Below are 17324 nucleotides of genomic sequence, written 5' to 3' on the forward strand. Positions count from 1 at the left end.
ATAGTCCTAGAGATTTTGTTTGTTTGTTTAGCCTTCCCCAAGTGGAAAGCAAGTAAATGACTAGACATTGGTTTGGCACTGAAGTCAAGGATACCCGTCTTAAAATGCAACTGAAGTAGCTGCACCTATTCTGAAGGAATTCTCCCAAGTGCAACAGTTGAAGAACTGCAGGAGCAACCAAAAGTTCACCCCTAAAATCCCTCTCAGAATAGACAGCAGTAAAACAGCCTTTCCCATGGCTTGCTGGATGCAAAGTACTCATGCATACCATCTCTGAGAGAAGACAAAGAAGAGTTGGTTTTCTATGTCCCACTTTTCACTATCTGAAGGAGTCCCAAAGAAGCTTACAAATACCTTTCCCTTCCTCTCCCCACAACAGGCACCCTGAGAGGCAGGTGGGACTAAGAGAACTATTCTGCAAGCACAGTTCTCAGTGAACTATGACTTGCCCAAGGTCGCCCAACTGGCAGCATGCGGACGAGTAGGGGGGGGGGGAAAGGGCGATAGTCTCTGTAGCATTGTTCTGCCCACGCACCCACCCACCCCTCTCCATTTCCTGCTCCAAGTAATTTTTTTAATGGCATGGTCCACAAAACTACATTGTCAAAGGTAAAATAAAATCTTCTTTAAAGTGTCCATGGTTTTGTTGCGATCAGGCAGGTAAAGCACAGTCCTGTTTGTATTTTTTTGGAGCAGGGGAATGAAAGGGGAAAGAGGGGGGTAGGTGATGGAGCAGATATCTCCTGATCATTCAGCCATTTTTGTGCTTTTTTTTTAAGCGTACTGTTTACACAAAATGACTCTTTTGGCTCCAGTTATTTTTGTTTATTTATTCATATTTATATACCACCCTCCAACGTCTAAGAAATCCACCCAGATTAAATAAAGTCCCAAAGAACATGAATCCCAAAGGAGGGGGGAATGCTGTATCATTCTGCGGAAGTGTTGATTTTTTATTAAACATGCATCTGTGTTCTGTCATTACTGCATAGCAACGTGGAAGTGCCTTTAAAATATATATATATATATATTAATATTAGGACTGCAGGGGGGAGTTGTTCTGTAAGAGAACTGCTGTGCTGTAATTGGTGGCTTGCTGTGATTGACAAGCCAAGGAGCGGTGTCAAGCGTTGCAAGAACTCACAACAAGCTTCTTTAATAAAGAAAGCGTTTATTGAGAAGTTACTTCATACACCTAAGCTAAGAAAGTCAAATCTGCCTGAGGCCAGATTTGCCTCCTCTTATCAATAGTATTCTCCCGCCTAAAACTTGAAAGTTCCCAAGGGAGGGGGAGAGGAGGCACCAGGTGCCATAAACCATAGTGTTAATTCTCGCACGTCCCTGGTCGCCTCCGGACAAGATAAGATGTTATGGTTACAAAAGGCAGACCCAGCCGGCAGGTTCAAAAGACAAATAATTCACAGCTCCCTGAGATAACAGGATGCAACAACATAGTTTCGATTTCAGGCATGCAAACATAATATATGGGCCTTGGGTTACATAGGGCCCCAGCAATGAAATAGAAAGAGCAAAGAGCAAAGCAAACAAACATGGAGAGACTCATGTCAATTCATGTCAAGAACAAGCAGTGATCCTGACAAGCGGGGGGGAGGAGTTCATTTTGTTTTCCCTTGCAGCCTCATTGGGAGGCAAAAAGCCACGAAGGGGCAGAAGGAAAACATGGGAGGGGTCTACTGTGCGAAGGGCTGCAAACACGAGATTTACCATCCCATGTTTGCAAGCAGTAGGCCACTCACGTTTTAGCCCTCTGTGTGGAAACGGTCTTTGTTTTCTTTCTCTCTTTTTTCATATCTTACTTTGCATTTATTATGCCTATAGAGGTTCATAGTAGCTAATTAACTTCCTTTGTAATGTGGAATTTCACCAATGAGGAATAATCCTGGAATAATTCCCTTATTTTCTTAGTCTAGCAGAGGTACATCATGATTGCCATCATGTTCCCAATAATTTCCTCCATTTTTTCATACTTTCTCTGACTAATATTATTTCTTCATGTGAGAATAAATTTTCCAGAGAATCTGTGTTTACGTTAGCTGCATCCGTTCTCTTAAGCCATGCCTTTAGCCAGTGGTGGAGTTTCTTTGTTGTGCCTAATTTCTTACCATTGACCATTTCCCCCAGAAATGAGAACTGGAAACTTCTCATGAAACGGAGGAGAGGTAGTAACTTAGCGAGCAAATTTACAGCCACATACTGCACACTTACAACCCCATGAGACAGGACATCTGTTGCGTTCCCCATAAAGCTTAAAAGGGAATGCTCAAATCTCAACTATTTTCCGTTCCAACCATGTGAATGTCCTCTTTCCTCCCTCCCTCCCTGGACCTTATAAGTATCTTGTTTGCATCTCCTCCTCCTTTGATCACTAAGTGGATCTGCTGCCAGTAACTAAAGGTAAACTTCTGACCTTCTTTGGAGATCTGCACAGGATAGCTCCCCAAAAGGTCTTGTCAGTTCTGTTCCCTTTAATCTGCTAGGGATCTGTAAGGTAAAGGTAAAGATATCCCCTGTGCAAGCACCGAGTCATGTCTGACCCTTGGGGTGACGCCCTCCAGCGTTTTCATGGCAGACTCAATACGGGGTGGTTTGACAGTGCCTTCCCCAGTCATTACCGTTTACCCCCCAGCAAACTGGGTACTCATTTTACCGACCTCGGAAGGATGGAAGGCTGAGTCAACCTTGAGCCGGCTGCTGGGATCGAAATCCCAGCCTCATGGGCAGAGCTTTTAGACTGCATGTCTTACCACTCTGCGCCACACAGAGGGATCTGAACCTTCAGGCTTATCAGAGACACACAAGAGCAATTGGAGCTAGTCACTTCAGCTCACTTTCCACATCAACTCCATTTCTCTTCCTGCCCTCTTCCATGCAGACAAGTTCAGCAATGTTTTTGGGAGGTGCTGGAAGGAGGAGCCATGGCACTCCTCCTCACATGCATCGTACAGAGTGGCCACTATCCCGCTTCATCACAGTCACCAATCAAAGCAACTCTCGCTGCTGTGGATCAAGAGATCCTGCCTTCATCCCTTGCCAGCAGCTGGCTTTTGTTTATGGGCCCATGTGACAGAATTCCTTCCACACACACATAGGCATCAGTCTCCACACGTACACACACACCCTGGGTACTTAATCTATCAGTTGCCTTGTGCACCAGGCCTCACTGGGGTCATGAGGAATGCTATCTGCCAGGAGCAGACTTCTCCAGACACCCAGCCTGCTTCCAGTCACCATCTTTTACATATGCAGTAAGGACCAAATTGGAGCATGGCCATTGGGTCTGCTAGCCCTCCCCACACACCCACACAATGTATAACTGGCCAACATATACCTGTCCAGAAGGGGTGGGCCACAGAACATGCAAGACACACCCCCCCCCCCCGTCTGAGCCAATGCTGGGCACAATTTCATCCACTCCCTTCCTCCCCAATGAGCTACAATACATGCTCCAGCTTAAGGCTCAGCTCCCTAGCATTTTACCTCGTTGTGCCAGAACAACACTGTTAGTTTCACCGACACAATCCCTTAACCAGAGAATAAATCTGAAAGCAGTCCAGTGTATTCTAATTAGATCATAGGCTTTGCTTGAATTTGGGAGTCTTGCTTTACATGAAGACAATCCATCGATACTCACCTACCTTCTCCGCTAGCTCTGCTTTGAATGAGAAATGTGTGACTGGTTAATGCTTAATATACGGGAGAGAAGTACTGCAGTGGCAAAATGGAGGTAACACTCTTCTTGATTTATAAGCAGCCAACACATGTATGGTATTATTGATTCATTATAGCCAGCTAGTTCCTCCCACCATCTGGCTGCAAGAAGAGGCTGCCACGGAGACTGCTGTGCATCTGCCTGATGGTCTGAGGCTAGTTTACAGCTCACCTACAGGAATCTGTTTGATCAGATGAGTTTCAAGTGGTGCAGTCCATTATTGAACTATCTGTCGAGCTATCTAAGAGCTTGCTTGGATAGGCTTCTGAGGTTTGTGGCATTGCTGCTTTTCCTGATAGTTTGTCACGGTTTTCGAACTTCCCTGACAATGTTACAAAAGCACCTTTCAGGCTTGGATAGTGCTGCTGTGGGACGGCACTACAATGTTCTCTTGTTGTCTCTTTGTTCCAGGCTTTAATTTTTTTTAATCTTAAATTAAAATAAGCATAGATTCCTGTGATGGTTGTTATTGTTTTAAACTAATATAACAAGAGAGGGCTAGTTTGGACAATATAACATAAAAGAGCTCTCCTGGAACGATTCAGTGCCATGAGGTATGTCTGGCCAGAGCCAGGTCCTTTTCGGTCTAGCTCCAGCCTTGTGGAATCAGCTGCCAGCTGAGAGCCAAGCCCTGTAAAATGCTAGTCCACCAGGTTTATAGTTGAAGTCAGAACGGGTAAATAAAACCAAATGGGCCTCCCTGGAACTTCTCTTGTACAGAACATCCCACCATCAAATAGCAGCCAGTAATACTACAGCCAGAGCATATAGCTGATGTTGGGTAAGCAGAGCATTATGGGAGTTTGATTGGCATGTTGACATTTTAACTAGAATGTTAACATGTTGTAAACTGCCTCAAGCCTGTTCACTGAGAGGGATGGTCTATAAATTCAAGAGAAAAAAAAAGTATTCAAGTGGCATTTTCCTAAAGGTCTAATGTTTCAGACTGAAGTATAGTTTTACCACAGGGATCCCTCTTCCTCTCACATTTGGATGAACAAGCTCCTTTCTCCCTTTTCTGGATCATGATAACTTGGTTTAACACTAACTGTAATTTTCTTCCAAGCAACTGGTACAAGTTGCTGAAAGCCAAGATAATTTGGTTGTGCCATCTGAATTATTTTTTGTTGCCACTTGAAGTCAGGTCCTATGTATGATTTCTCCAAAGTAAGTTCTACTGAGTTAAAAGGGGTGAGGAGGGACCTCTATGGAGTATAATGCCATGAGTCCACCCTCCAAAGCAGCCATTTTATCCAGGGGAACTGATTTCTGTCACCTGGAGATGAGCTGTAAAACTGGAGGATCTCCAGGTCCCACTTGGAGACTGGCATCCCTAGCCTCTTTCAGAGATACAGCTGTTATTTCCATAACTGGAAATAACAGCAGCATAAGAAAGGGAGTGAAATTCATATGAGATTCCTACCACTGCCTCTTTTTTATATATCTAATGTGGATATCAGTTTCTCTATGGAATTTTGAACTTTAGCCACTTTCAGAATTATTTAGCCACTAGGGGCAAAACCTGTTGTAATCAACGATAGAGCTTGGGTGTGGGAAGAGGAAGGGGAGGGGTGTCTAGTCTGCAAGGACATGGGGGTGATGGGGTGTTGTGTGTGTGTGTGTGGGGGGGTGGCCTAGTGGCAAATGAGGGCATGGGAGTGGAGAGATGAGTGGCAAGAATGTATAGTTTGGAAGGTTAGAAGAGTGTAGGAGATAACTGATCTTTGTGAAGTGTGGCATAGTTGTTTTCTGCATAGCTTAGAGAAGGATCTCACGGTAGACAATGTTTCTCATGATGATTTGATCTGAGTGTGGGAGTAGCATTCCCTGTTTGGGCCCAGGGGTAGACAGAGCAGCTGGGGCCAGGGGCCAGTGGGCACATAGGGTGGGGCATGTAAGTGGGAGGCAGGCTCCCCCCCGGCAAGTGGAGGGAACCATGCAGGTGGCTTAGAGGCGAGGACACACCACATCCAGCAGAGTCCAGCTTGCAGGGGGCATCACTGTATACATGCCATGCAGTAGCAGAGGAGGCGGTTAGGCAGCCTCATTGCTGCCATTGGGCAGCAAGGCCCAGTGACGGGTGGTGCACTGCTGCCAGGGGCAAGGCAGCTGGGGGAGTAGGCAGCTGGGAGGGGCTGAGCAGACAGGAAGCATGGATGGTGGCTGAAGGGGTGAGCGCGGCCCTGCAGAATGGAGTGGAGAAGGCAGGGTTCCATCAAGCAGCAGGGCAGGACAGACTTGGCATCCTGCACAGGCGGGCTTCGGTGTTGACAGGAGGTGGCATTGAGGCACATGGTAGGGGCCTCCATATCAGGGGGCAGGAAGGGATTGGCTTGTGGCAGGAGGTGATGTTTGGAGGTGGGGGACTCAAAGAGTGGGCAGGCAGTGCTGCAAATGGGGGGCTCCCCAGTTGGTGGTGATTTCAAGGGAGGCAAGATGTGGTGGTGGAGCCCTTCCCCGCCTAGCCCCTGAGCAAAACAGCGTCCTGGAGCAGGCAGCAAACACTGCAGCAAGGCGGTGTGCTTGTCTTGACATGCCTCAGGGGCCCCTAGAGAGGCAAGGTGAGGTTGGATGGGGGTAGACTGGGAAGAGAGTGGCTGGCTCCCCAGACCTCTATATGCAGAAACCATTGACTCAAGGAGGCCCAACCCAAAGGGCCCCTATGCACCCCTGGCAGGTCACTCACTGCAGGACAGGTGTCTGAGCAGCCAGGGACTCCGACAAAGCGGAAACTGTGAAGAGATGGTAAGGAGCAGGAGATATAACTTGATCGGGCATCCACTGGGCGGACAGCCAATCAGGTATACAGGCTTGTGCGGGAACCTTATTCACCAGTAATTGTTTACACCAAACTCCTCCCAGGACCCCTTACTCCTTTTATTTATATACTCATGGTTACAGATGGTATTAATGTCAGGTTTGCCAGGAGCCCCAGCTCTTGCCAGGAGTTGCTAACTCATTGTCAGCCTCTTATACATGTAAACAAATAGAAGTAAGATCAAGGATTCCTAGCCCAGGAAAAACTAATTGCAAACAGTAGTAAAACAGCTCTCTTCAGGCATCATATTACAAAGTATTTTGCATTCTTCTTTCTGCATACATGCCTATTTACTCTCACAAATGTGTGTTGAAAGTTCACCAGTATCAGAACTTGGAACACAGAACGGTACCTCCATCATGCACAGCCACTTGCATTCTTATACCTTGCTTTGCAACATATTTTATATCTTACCTGGTTCCCTTGAAAATGGGTGAATGATTCACCTGTGAGTCAAACTTGGAACACAGAATGCGGTTACATGTACAGAATTTTATTCTGCTCTTTATTGTGCTAGAAACAAACAAATAGAATGCTGAACAAGCTAGTTAGTGAAGAACACACGTCACTCCATTAATTATCATGTTAACAGATCCTCGGGGAATAAAATCAGTCAGATAAGTCATCTTTGGTTAACAGCAATTATGGCTCTTTGAGCACTTGTCAAGATCTGACGCTGCAAATTCATAAGCCAGAGTTCATAGATGGTAGGTGTTATTCAGCTGCCGTTACACCCTGCTTGAAGATCACTTACCCAGGCAAATATTAAAGTGAGAAAGGAACAAAATAATGAAAGTATGGTTTTGAAATATATTGTACTAGAATTTTCTTTAGTGCATTGTGTTAATAAGAATTAGATGAAAGGAATGTTTTTAGAATAAGATTAATCTGTTTTCCTCCTTATTAGTGATTAGGGGCCAAGCCTGTTACATTCAGGAATACAACGAGTGCTAGATGGGGGGGGGGATGGATAAATTCTGCAGATGGCCTCCCCCTCCCCCCAGGACCTGGAAGGGCTGCAGGGGCAGCTCTCACGCGGCAGGGATCTGCAGCCTCCAAGCCTCAGAGGGATGTGGAAGTAGGAGGGCTGGTCAGGGGTGGGGGATGGAAGGCGATTGGTTGGCCACTGAACAGACAGGGAAGCCAGTTGGAGGAGGAGGCACTCAGGGGTGGGACAGACACCATGAGTGGGTGTTAACCTCTGAGTGGCACTTAAGCCATGAGACACGCTCCTCCTACAAGGCCTTACCATAAATATTAAGTGGAACAGATATACAATTATGCAAAATACTATTCTCAAATACTACAGAAGTCTACCAGTTTTGCACCAGCAAGCCAATCATTTGACGTGACAGGCAAGGCTAGATCCATAAGAGCTTGAGTTCCTACTCATGCTTTCACCTTCCTCTTTTACTTGTGGGTCTCTGCTTGCCTGTTGTCTGATCAACTATAACATTATGTGTTTAGAAAATTGCAGGGCAAGTTCTCTAAGTGTAAATAAATTGCTGAGTAATAAAATGTTGAAAATCTAAAATTACACATATTAGAACAGTTCTTAATTATATTTCCTTAAAAAAAATTTTTTTTACAGATCAAGCAGAACAGTGTTATGAGGGAACAGGGCTGTACTCTACTGCAGTGTTTGTTGTTCATTGTACATTTATTGGGGCAATCATAAGTTTTTACCGTATGGGGGGGGGGAGCACCTCATAGACCCATTTATCAAACTGTTTACAAATAAAATAATTCCCAGCCGACTGTATGGCATCGAAGTTTGGGGTAGGAAGGAGCAAGCTCTCATCGGTTTCAAATCTATTCAGAACACCTTCATGAGACGTGCCTTAGCTCTTCCCAAACGGGGCCCAGTCGCTTTTATGAGGGCAGAGCTTGGAATTCCCTCTTTTAGAGTCCGCGCTCATCTTGTCCTACTAAAATGGTGGAAGAAAAATATACTGTCCACTACAGACTCTTTTAGCCATCAGTACTTTAACTCTGCCTTAGAAGTTAAAAGGCTGCTTTCTGCCTTCATAGATAGTATTATTTCACGTTACACTGTCCCAGATGACTTATTAGAACTAGGAAATAATAAAGACCTAAGAGAGTGGGTTTTCCTCCAGGATGCAAAAATTGACAGATCTTTAATTGTGCTGTCCAGGTGTGCTCTGTGGTTTAAGACCTTTAAAAATATCGCAGCAGAGCCCTGTATCTGGTTACTATAAACATGAGCAAACTAAGCGTTTTCAGCTCTGAGATTTCAGTCATGACTGGAAGATATGCTCAAATTCCTCTTTCATGTCTCTGTATCTGTGGGAACCTAGTAGTTGAGGATCTTCTACATTATCTATTGGATAGTGCACTTTACACAGATCCAAGGAGGAAACTTCTAAATAAAATTATCCCAGGCACATTTTCTTCAGCTCATGATAAATTAAGTTATTTGCTCTCTGATACAGATCCATTTATGACACAAAGGGCTGCCACCTGTGCATTGGCCACAAGAAAGATTTGAGCTGGCTTTGTGGTAAATACGGTGGACTTTCTAAATAGCTGCTGAGCAGAGTGTATGGGTTAAATGTATTTTTTTACTCTGTTTAGTTGATAACCGTGATAGATCTGTGTTTGTTTTGAACTAATCTACTGTATTGAATAATTTTACTATGTATTTGAACTTGCGATGCCCTATGGCCTAGTGCAATAAAGTCTGACTTGACTTGTCTATATCACCTTGCTTTTACTGCTTTTTCTTCTGCCCTTCTAACCCACTTTCTGCATTTTGGCAAAAACCTTAAAGCAAAAACCTTAGGCAGTTTTCTTCCTAGTTTGTTTGTTGCCATTATTTTCCAGTTCGGTAATCCAAATCCTACAGCATTTTTAAAAAACTGAATGTTTTTCACTGCCTGGCTGAATTGTTTGATATTTTTGCAATCCTCCTTGAGTGTAAGTGAGAAATGAAATCAATCAATCCAGTTTCCTGACATTACATTAAACGTGTGTGCGTACCTAGCCCTGCCTCCTGATGTCTAACTTATCCAGTCCTGGTGTCACAGTTTTTAATATTTCCCCATTCCCCTCACAGTGACAGCAAAACAAACAACCAGAGGAGGAGGAAACCAATTTCTGTTCTGTGAAAAGTGCCTTGACTTATCTATGATTTGGCCAGAGAACTGGATATGCTGTATTACAGCCCATGCGAAGACAGAAGAAATTCACCTGGCGCATTCTGATTTGATTTCATTGGATAAGTATTAACTAACCCTGAAACTTTTGGACTGTGCCACGGCCTCCTTAATCCTCCTCTGCTTAGGCATTCAGCCTCTGGTGTGGTCAGTGACCCCTGTAATCAGGTTTTGCATTATTGTAGTGATAAGGCTGGGTGGTATAAGAGCTCAACTTCCAATCAGTGGCACGTGTGATTATATCGGTCCTGCTTCAGTAGCGGCAAAACAATAATAATAATAATAAAAATCCCCGTGCTAAACCTGCCTCATTGACGTCTGAGGAAGATGGGCTTGTTTTTGTTTCAGTAAGAAGCATTCCGCAACTTTGTGGCTTTGATCCTTGGCCTTATGTGGCTTTTTAAAGCTTAGCAGGGAGGAAGGGACGGTGACGAGGTTTGTAAATGTTCCTGCTACATCAGATTACTGTCTTTCCCATGTACGATCCGCTTGTGTGACTCATGCTTTCGTGTATTAAACAGGCAGGGGGAGGGGACATCTCTTTCACACTCTTAGGAAGAGCCACTGCCTTTTTCTCAAAAAAAAAAAATCCAAATATTCTTTCTCACTAGAAGCAGACATAATTTGGAAACCAAGGAAGGAACATAATTGTAAAGCCCTTGTATGCTGAGAAGTGCTTGTAGAAATTATCGATACTAATAATACATCGCAGACTACAGGAATGTGGAGAGGTGTGAAGCAGTTTTCACAAGATTTCAATCTGTTCTTCTAGTGTTCACCTCCTCTTGCTTAAGGGAAAGATGCAGCTTTACATCCATGCAATTTTTTAATTGTTTTTGTCCTTCAGAAAAAAGATACTTGAGTTCAGTGTTACTCATAACTTAGCCACCTAGTGTAACCTTTCTGACTCGGGTGAAATGCAGCACGTGAATTAAAGTTGGTGATGCACCTGGAAACTCTCTGCAGCATTTTGGTTCAAAACTACAAACAGGGATGTGTGATTTCCTAGGAGGAGAAAGCCACACCTGCTGATGTAGCTAACCCTCCTGGGAGACAGTGTTGCAGATGGAGTGGCTCTTGGCCACAGAATGCAGGAAGGAGCATACAGACAGAAATACCAGAGTACGACAGACCCCTGAGTTACGAATAGGGTGGCTGGCTCCATCACTGTCTAACTCTCCAGCCGCTGCATCACACATGTTGTTTACTGAACTGCCAACAGATGCCAGAGACTCTAAAAATTACTGTAGAACAACATTGAGTGAATAATCATGGAAAATCTAAACACACCAGCTAATATTTCTAGTGATTCTGCACAAGTTCTCTTGTTTTTTTGGAGTAGCTATATGAATAAGGCTGTTTAGCTACATGAATAAGGCTGCAACCTTGCTTCCTGGGAGTAAGCCCCTTTGAATAAAATGGAACTTACTTCTGAGTACACCTGTGCAAGATTACTGAGGGCTATTCCGCACGACTTTAATGTTACAGAAGGCTTGCAAATTGTAAACGCTACTAATTTGCAGTTCCGCAAAACGTCGCACACAATCTGCCACACTCCTGAAACAGTCCCACAAAAAGCGATTCGTTGTAGCGCTTAAAGGGAAATCAGGAAAAGTGGATTCACCCTCCGAAAAGCTCTTGCAAACAATCTGTAACAGTAGCGAAAAAGACCTGTGCATTCCCATTGTTGCGGTTCCAAGAAAGTCCCTCCCCCCTGGCTCTCTCCTCTGAACTTCCAGCGAAGCAATCTCCATTTTTTTTTCTCGGAGCGAGCAGAAATCAACGAACCAGCGAGCCTTCATTCACCCAGCGAGGCTTCTCCGGCTACAGTCCCTCCACAGAAGTGCTTTAAAGCTCCCCTAGGTCCCCAAGCACAACACAGCCCCGTTTGCAAGTTCCCTTTATTTTCGGCCGAAAATCACGCCCGTGTGTGGGGGGGTTTCACTCGGGGGAGCATGGCAACGATGACTCGCCAGCTCACACACTTGCTAGATGGGTCTCTACTTTAGGAAGAATCAAGGCATATTCGTTGCAACGTGTGTTTTTCTTTTTTCTTTTTAACCTGTTCTTAAAGGGAAAGGGGCTTTCCTGGGGCATGATAACAACCGCCCATTGGCTGTACATTTAATTGACGGCAAGGGGCGGGACAAAGCACAGAAAAAATCACTTCCTGTCTAGAGATTTTTGCAAGACGGGAAACCTGTGGGAAACGAATGAAACACTACTGAATTCCACTAAAAAGGCAGGTATGAGTAATGCTGAGATTGCACTTTTAAAAATAGCGTTTCCACTTTACGGGACCAATTGGCAACATTGGTCCTTGTGCGGAAAGGCCCTCAGATTCAAAGCTAACCTGTAATAAAGTGTCTATTTCATAATATGCCCTTACATTACATCATTAATTTTTGTGCTCAATGCAAAGCTGGGCCAGAATCAAGGGCCAAGTGCTCCTTTGCTCCAGCTCCACATAGGTCAGCACAAACCACCAAAGTGAATGGCTTGGTTAGTAGTACATCATGTTGGTGCAAGTTACGGGCATAGCAATTTGCCAATATGTTAAACTTCAAACAACGTTTAAAAAAAACACTAACCTTAAGAAATCTATAGAGGGATAAAGGCAGAGGATAAATCACAAACCACTTAAGACTTCAACTTATTTCATAGGACCCTACCACAACCAGCTCTCCCCATTCTGGAAACTGATCACACATTCCAATTTATGAACATGGAAAATTATCCATTTCAAAAGCCCCAGGTGTAGATAATTATTTGGGATTATGATAATACAATTACACAAAATGTGTCATGTATCGTAATATAATATGGGATGGGATGGATCAGCCCAGTGCTTGTACTTTTATCTTTGGCTTGTATCTGAAGAAGTGTGCATGTGCACAAAAGCTGATGCCCAGAATTAAACTTCATTGGTCTTAAAGGTGCCACTTTATTCTGCTGCTTTGGACTGACATGGCTATCCACCTCAGTCTTTTATATTCGTTAGATCTGAAAGTTTAAAGTCTATGATTAATAGGATGCTTCAAGAGTCACACTGTGACCAACTTGCCCTTATTGTCCTTATTGAATCTGCTGTTGTGATACCCACGTGCAAAAGCACAGAAGACAGCAGCTAATGGAACAGAATAGCTTCATCCTGTTTTTTCAGAAGACAGAATTTTAACAGGGCCTATTTCAGGGCTGTTCAGTGCAGAAATGCATGCATTCAGCTTTTCATGGCGCCCACCATTTTGAGTGTTTGGCCATGCCCCTTTCCTCATCTCCATCCTCCCCCCACCCTCCCTTCCTCCCCCTCCCATGGGAAAGGTGTCCTAGTGCTCCCCTCTTCCATAGACCCTACATCTCTTTCGCCCAATAGTGCCTCCATCATTCTACATTCCCTTGATCACCCCCTTTCTTCCCCAACGTGGTTTTTTTTTTAGTTTTTTAAGTTGTGTTACAGTGCTGTGGTGTTGTAACAATAAACCTTTGGAAATCTTTAAACAGAAGCTAGATAGCCATCTGACAAAGAGGGTGAAGGTTCAAGGGGTGGCAGACTACAGTGGGTGAGCAATAAGGTTGTGAGTGTCCTGCACTCGGGGGGGTTGGAGTAGATGACCCAGGAGGTCCCTTCCAACTCTGTTATTCTATTATTCTAGGATTTTCTCCAGCTGCCCTTCCCCCATCTGTGCCAAGGGCTGGCTTCTGAATAATGGGGTGAGGCAGTGCAGAGAAATCCATGCATGCCTTCCCCCATTCGAGCCTGTGCAGCCTTGTGCAGCCTTGGGGAATGTTCCCTGATGCTGCACGGGGCAGCTGTCAGGTCACATCAAGGAGGAGAGGTATGGAGGTCCTCTTGCTTCCCCTTCCAATCCAAGCCTGCAGCCTCCTCATGCAGCGAGGGCTCAGATTGGGGAGGGGGAGCAAGAGGGCCTCCATGCCTCTCCTCCCCAATGCAATCTGACGGCTGCCCCATGCAGCATCGGGGAACCTTCCCTGATTCTGCACCAGGCTGCAGGGGTTCAGTTGGGGGAAGCTACACTCAGATTTCTCCATGCCGCCTCATCCCAACATTGTGATGCAATAACTGGGTGTTCTTTTAAACACAAAGAGAGATGATGAGGGAACAGAATCATGGAAGGAAGAGGCACAATGAAAAGAATGGTGCAAGCAGGCACCATTTTGCAAAAAAAAAACCCCAACAACCCAAAAACCTTTTGGAACGGAGAAAGGAGCAGAGCATTATGGGAGGCTGCCTCCTTCCAGCCCCAATGCAGAAAACATATGGCAAATTACAGCCTGGAAAATGAGGGGAGAAAATGCGGAGAGCAGAGTGTCCACTCACATCATCCAAAGTCCAAAGCTAGGCTGAAACGAGGCATGTCTCCGAATGTGGAAATGGACTCAGACCCACCTCCCTCACAGGCTGTGGGAAAAGGTAGGGAAGGTCATTTTAAGCTGCTTTGAGACTCCTTTGGGTAGTGAAAAGCAGGATACAGAATAAAGGTGCTTCTTCGGATGGCTGCAGTTCTGAGTCTTTGAAGGGCGAACCACACAGGCCAGTGTTGCCTTGTTTGGTAAGCCCAGTCTACCTATGATCACTATTCCAAAAGTGCTGCTAAATAACAATTTTTTCAAAACCCAGTCCGAAAGAGCCTTATTTGAAACTTCGGCAGCAAGTGTCATCAAAACCAGACTGGGAAACAGAAATAACTTTGCAGGCAGGGATGTTGCTCCAATGTGTAAGTAAGGCCATCTGGTTGTCTAACAATCGAGGTTGTTAACACAGTTCCCGCTGTCACACTGTGTGATTCTGCACACATGGCAATGATTCCTCTACAATTTTGGTGTGAGTCCCAAAATTGCTCCATGTCCTGAAGCTTCTTGTAAATGTGTTTTGGTGAAGCCAAAATATCTTTTCTGCTGAGAGTGATGGGGGGGGGGGGTACTTTTTTAAAAAGCTACTGACAACGTTTCAAGGATTTGAGTCAATCTATCTATATACTGTAAATAAATAAAGCCAATCTGTAATCCAATAAATAAATAAAGCCAATGTGTAAGTGAATAGAGCAAGGAAACAAATTAAGGTACCCTTTCCTTCCTCAAGACTCACTGCTTTTAGAATTTAGATGAATTTACATAGTGGTTAGTGCAGCACTGTTCCAAGGACGCCCAGGATGAAATCCCTACTTTGTCAAGAATCCAACTAGGGGATCTTGAACCAGCATTATCTCACAGCTTAACCTATCTCGCAGGGTTGTTATGAGGATCAGATGTCAAGAAGGGGCCACGTACAACATCCTGTGCTCCTTGGAGAATGAACAGTAGAACAATACGAATGAGAAATAGACTGGGCCTGTAGACTGAAGGGTGAGGCCCTGCCATTTGAGGAAATGGCAGGCATCAATGAAAGCCTTCCTAACAAAATACAACTCTAGAAGGGGGAAGGCATGATTGCAAAGTATTGGAAACTGTGTATTGGAAACTGTGGGAAATGGCAGCCCATTTTGAGTTGAGAAAGCATCAATGTATTTAAAGAGTGACTGGTACTTCTCCCGATGTGCTGAATGTTTGAAAGACTCCAGAGCGAGCCCAGACAGCCAGGAGCCTTCCGAATGTTTGGAACACCAGAGCCAAGGAGCCTGCTAGAGCCTCTCCCGATGGGGAGAAATGCTGGCTGGCTCTTTAGGTCCCCCTCCCCACAGGGAGCAGAGAGAAGCTTCTCTGTGTTCTGCAGGGACAGTGCCAGGGCCAAGGAGCCCTGGCTCCTTCTAGAGTGGACATAAAATGAAAGGGGTTGCTATATGGGATTAGGAAACATATTTTATATTTATATTTATTTTTGAGGTACTAAGTAGAAGGGGTCCCCAAGGCCCCTCATCTGCCCACCAACAAGGCACCTCCTCATGCCTACCTTTCCACTGATACCTGTATGCCTCTCATTGACCTGTGCATCCTTCTTGCATTTGAAAGTTCTGATTCTGCCTCTGCTCAGTCACTTGCACTACCTGTACACCCTTTTCCTGACTGCACTGGCCAGTTTATGCAGCTGGGATGGTACTGCCATGGCCTCTTGGAGTGCACCATTCACAGGCCCTTCCTTAATTACTCTGGGCAGTTGGGAGCACAGAGAAGTGGCCAGGGAGGTGCATGGTTGGGGGTCAGTGGTAGTAAACCCCACCAGAAGTCTTGGGCCCTGGCAACTGCTCTACCTCAGGGCGTGCTGACACCAGTTTGCCCAGCATTTTATGCTGAGCTGTTTTATATGCCCATACCACCCTGAGGTTAACAACTCAGATCCCTAAAAATATAATGCATGGCAAGCAGAAATAAATTTAATAGTAAGGAGTTAACCGATATCCATTGGACCCAAGGGTCTCATTGGATGTATACCTGAGATCTTGCATTGCATCAAATGTAACTCAATAGATAAAGCTGACCTGTCTTGTGTGCTGTTTAATGTCCTAATTTTTTTACTTCTGGTTCATGGACCGTTCAATTATAATTCAGCACACTTGGTGGAGGTTCTGCTGACAAACATCCACTTCACCCCAAAGAACCTTGAGTTTGAAACCCACAGAGAGACACCTAGACTTTTCAAGAATTTGCAATAAATATTGATTTGCACCCTTCTTTTCTGTTGTCAGCCATTTTGTTTGGCTGCCTCCAAGAAAAACAAGCCAGTGATCTATAAGAAATGCAAACTGCCTTGGTCGGAGAGCTGGCCAATGTCTCCCTGGCTCTCCAGACTTTACTGTTTTTTAAAAGCCAGCCAGCCTGGCCCTGCTTCTTAATATAAGAACATAAGAGAATTCATGCTGAATTAGGCCAATGAATTAGGCCAATTCATGCTGAACCCAGTCCAACACTCAAGTCACACAATGGCTAAAACCCAGGTGCCATCAGGAGAATTGTGATCTGCCTGCAGAGTCCGGTCTCCCTGGTCTGTTTAGCAAGATGTTCCTGGGAAAACTACTTCTGAGTGTTTTGGGGGAGGTCAGTTCTTGTGTTATTGTTTAGGATTTTGTTCCTGGAACCAGCTGTGAACCTGAGTGCTACTCAGATGCTCCAGCACTGAGATTTCTCTAGGACACCTCTTAAATGAGAAGCTGTTGTGTTCTTAAGATGCACAGAGTGTTCATTGCATCACAGATCCCATTTCCTAGCACTTAACGTTAATTACTAGCCTGGCGTTTGCATTAGGCTGAAGGATCTAGGACTGGGGACAATTAAGGCCTGTGTCACAGAAGCAAACATCCCTTTCCAGAGAGTAAAATGCATAATGACTGGGTATAAAAGCGTTCTCAGAAATCCCAAGCTGAACATATTCCAGAGCACAACTTTCCCTTTAGTGGGCTCTCTGCCAGAGTGATGTATTGCTCTGGCTCACTGAGTCATATATAAACTGCCCTTTCTTGTTCTGTTTCTTCTTGCAACAGTCCTACTTCATAGACAGGGACCAAGGAATTGTGCTGCGGAAGGTAAAATGCTGTATTATTTACAACAGAAAAGCTGGGGATTCTTTGCTCACTGCTCAGTCATGCAGAACAGACAGGGGAGAAATGGATCAACAATCAAGTAACAGAAGGATCTGAATGCCCCCCTC

Source organism: Paroedura picta, chromosome 1 (genome assembly GCF_049243985.1).
Source record: "Paroedura picta isolate Pp20150507F chromosome 1, Ppicta_v3.0, whole genome shotgun sequence".
Taxonomy (NCBI): domain Eukaryota; kingdom Metazoa; phylum Chordata; class Lepidosauria; order Squamata; family Gekkonidae; genus Paroedura; species Paroedura picta.